Below are 4,377 nucleotides of genomic sequence, written 5' to 3' on the forward strand. Positions count from 1 at the left end.
CACGCTGATCAGATCGTGAGAGAGAATAATATTGCAAAAATGTTATTTCATTAGGTTACGGATATCACATAATGAAATTAATATGCTCTTATTAATAGAGGTAGACAGTAACTAAGTACATTTACTTGAGTAGTGTACTTAAATACACTTTTTGAGTATCTGTACTTTACTGGAGTATTATTTTTTCTGGAAACTTATGACTTTTACTTCACTACATTTATAAAGACAAATATCGTACTTTTTACTCCACTACATTTCGACATCCTCAAAGTCGAAAGTCGTTTCTGTAGCAGCTTTGAAACTCTTTTTCTTCTTTAAAAGGTGTTGGGTTTTTGTCGAAAGCCTTTCAGGAATCACTCTTGTAGATTCACGTGAAGATCAATGATTTCCCAGCATTTTTTTAAACACTGATTTATAGTTTATAGCAAAATGGAAGAAAACGGATGTCAAAATGTTAATTTTGGCAAGTATTCACATAAACAAAGTTGATTATGTCTTAAGTGAAGGTAAACAGTTGGGAGAATATCAGATGTGTATCAGTGTATTGGATCCGTGCATTCGGCCTTAAAGTAACAGCAGTTTTGTAAAGTGCTTTGTAACTTTTATACAAGTATTCAAATGAGTTTAAGTTAGTCGTATGCTAGTATGTCAGATGGAGCATCACTGACTGGCTTTAACCATGATGGCACAATGTGCATTTAGACAATAATAATAAAATGTGTTGACATAAAAAAGGAAATTTACTTTTAAAATGTAAGTACTTTTGAAAACAAATACTTCTGTACTTTTACTTAAGTAAAAATCTGTTTTTAGAACTTTCACTTGTAAATAATATTCAACCAGTAGTAGTTTTACTTTTACTCAATTAATATAGTGGTGTACTTTGTCCACCTGTGCTTATTAGTCAACTATGCATAATCAACCTGTTCTCATCAATATGCATACAAATGACACGACTTTACACTTTCCATATGTGTGCTGTGATTTCAATAGCTGTAATTCAGAAGTTTGGAAATGAAAGTTTCTGAAGAAATGCATACTTGTTGTTGTTGTTGTTATTGTTGTTGAAAAATACAGTCCAAAATAAGTGAAAGCTACATATCCGCAGCACTGTTCAGTTTTGCAGTTAGTAAAACTCCAAAAAAGGAAGAGGTAATAGGTTAAATCAAAATGTTTAAGTTAACAAATTAAAGTGAGCAGAACTGGAAGATTTTAGTTTTTACTCATACTTTTGAATGGCTCTTAACTTGAAACATGTAAGTATGTAACTTCAATATTTTTAGTTATAAACTTGGCCAGTTTTAACTAGCTAATTCAGTAAATGCCAACGTGCTATTTGGTGATACAATGTTTTGATAGCATTAGCATCGCATACCACTTGAGCTCATGCTCCACACGTCACCATGATGGTAACCCTACACAATATAACATAACAGAAACTCTTCTAAATGATCGTAGCAAAACATTAAACACTACTAAATCTCCCACTTAACATTAATCTTGCACAAAAAGCATTATATAAATAATTATATAATTTGATTGAACAAATGTTTCATTTAAGTTTACTTACTCAAACTAATTAATTATTTTGAGCATTAAGGATTACAGTGAGTGCATACTGTGTCACCCTTACAAAATCATTCTAAACACAAATCTTGCCAATCTCAGAGCAAAAATCGCAATAAACTGTTATTTCCTGAAGTATTGAGTATTCACATTTCTAAAGGTCAATTTTGGTTTCAAAAAACTTTTTCAAAACTACTTTTTCGCCAGTCTATTATTTTTTTTGACAGGTGAAGGCTATTCCATTCCTGTTTTGAAAGAGGAAAGCAAAATGGATTTAATCAAGACAACACATCTCTAGTTAAGAGACTCTTCTGGCAGATTCATTGAACTGTTCAAGTGTAGAATTGACAAAAGAACAAAGGCTGGACATAAACTATGAGAAACTAACTGGACGGATGAATCAGTTTAAAGTTGGTCACACAATCAGCTGAAACCAGGATAAAAACTATTTCCTAAACATCTTAAAGTGAATTCTAGAACGCATGTTTTAGATTTACATTACATTTATTTGAAATAGACTTGGTAATTAACATCTTTTATATATATATATATATATATATATATATATATATATATATATATATATATATATATATATATATATATATATATATATATATATATATATATATATATATATATATATATATATATATATATATAGTATTAGTTTTCAAAATTATGCTGTCAGGAAACTTACCTAGAAGAAAGAAGCAGTGAAAGACCTGCACGAGTGAGTGTGAACTATAATGACTGAGTGTGTGTCGGTCCTTCTCAAATCAGGGTTCTGCTACTGAACAGCAAATAACAGCAAAAAAAACAAAAAAACTCCACATTCTTCTTCCAAGCCAGACACATCATGTCCATGTTACTTCAGCGGTGAGGACTGTTTTTGATTGCTTAAACTAAAGAAATAGCCAAATGGACAGGCAGAGGTAGAAGAAAAAAAGGTTCAGGTACATTTACTGGTCACAATGTCATTGATGTTTATATAAGATTGTATTTGCATGACAGATTTCAGAAGTGGGAGTGAAAACCACATGTCGTCAGCACAGAGTTTATCCTGTCTGACAAATCCCCCAAAGAGAAAACCCTGCCAATCACACATCTATACACATAGTGCATGTGAGTGAGGATTGTATTTTTATAAGGTGATCCAACCGTGACATTTTAAAAGATGACAACCTAGCTACAAAATGTCTGTTGTCTGGGCATCACAGTGGTAATCAGTGGTTGAAAAGAGATTTTCACTACAGAATATGTTTGCAGGTGAGGAAGCGCAATCTATAGAAAATAAATAATTCAAACAGACAATAAGTAAAGAAACAAAAAAGAAACCGAATTCAGACAAATTTATTCAGCCAAATGAGTCGCCAAACTATGATTTTCACTGTCTATTTTGCTTTCAAAGCCCGTTCACACCAAGAAGGATAACATCATGTTTAATCAAAAGTAGACATTTTGATTGTCAGTAAATCAGCTGAAAAAAAAAAAATGTTGTGAAAGTGATCCCAACAATATCTTTCCTGTGACATTGCACTTTTGTGGTTATTTTCGACTTGGTCTGTGGTTTATCGCATGGGTTCTCAAAGTTGCCTTAGTCTGCTTGTGCACATGTATGGTATGCATATATTATTCTTAATAAAAATAAAATATAATAATAAAAAGATTTTAATAAAAATAAAAAGTGGATGCCTCGAGTTAATTGTCATTATTGAATCATATTTACAATACTGTTTTACAAAACAGACTTGGGCCGAGTGCAATAGCAAACTTGTAGCCAATCAGCAGGTAAGGGGCGTGTCTACTATTGATGGTAAGAAGAGAGCTGGTTCAGTGCATGCAGTCATTATTCAAAACACAATACACATATAATAACGGACATTAGCCGAGAAACTTATACAGGTCCTTCTCAAAAAATGAGCATATGTGATAAAATTTCATTATTTTCCATAATGTAATGATAAAAATTTAACTTTCATATATTTTAGATTCATTGCAAACCAACTGAATAACGTCAGGTCTTTTATTGTTTTAATACTGATGATTTTGGCACACAGCTTATGAAAACCTCAAAAAATTCTAAAAAAAATATCAAATTATGGACAGGTTCTCTAAACGAGCTATTAACCTAATCATCTGAATCAAGTAATTAACTCTAAACACCTGCAAAAGATTCCTGAGGCTTTTAAAAACTCCCAGCCTGGTTCATTACTCAAAACCACAATCATGGGTAAGACTGCCGACCCGACCCTGTCCAGAAGGCCGTCATTGACACCCTCAAGCGAGAGCGCAAGACACAGAAAGAAATTTCTGAACGAATAGGCTGTTCCCAGAGTGCTGTATCAAGGCACCTCAGTGAGAAGTCTGTGGGAAGGAAAAAGTGTGGCAAAAAAACGCTTCAAAACGAGAAGAGGTGACCGGACCCTAAGGAAGATTGTGGAGAAGGACCGATTCCAGACCTTGGGGGACCTGCGGAAGCAGTGGACTGAGTCTGGAGTAGAAACATCCAGAGCCACCGTGCACAGGCATGTGCAGGAAATGGGCTACAGATGCCGCATTCCCCAGGGCAAGCCACTTTTGAACCAGAAACAGCGGCAAAAGGGCCTTACCTGGGCTACAGAGAAGCAGCACTGGACTGTTGCTCAAATTTTGCATGTCATTCGGAAATCAAGGTGCCAGAGTCTGGAGGAAGACTGGGGAGAAGGAAATGCCAAAATGCCTGAAGTCCAGTGTCAAGTACCCACAGTCAGTGATGGTCAGGGGTGCCATGTCATCTGCTGGTGTTGGTCCACTGTGTTTTTATCAAGG

This window comes from Pseudorasbora parva, chromosome 5 (assembly GCF_024679245.1).
Source record: "Pseudorasbora parva isolate DD20220531a chromosome 5, ASM2467924v1, whole genome shotgun sequence".
NCBI lineage: Eukaryota > Metazoa > Chordata > Actinopteri > Cypriniformes > Gobionidae > Pseudorasbora > Pseudorasbora parva.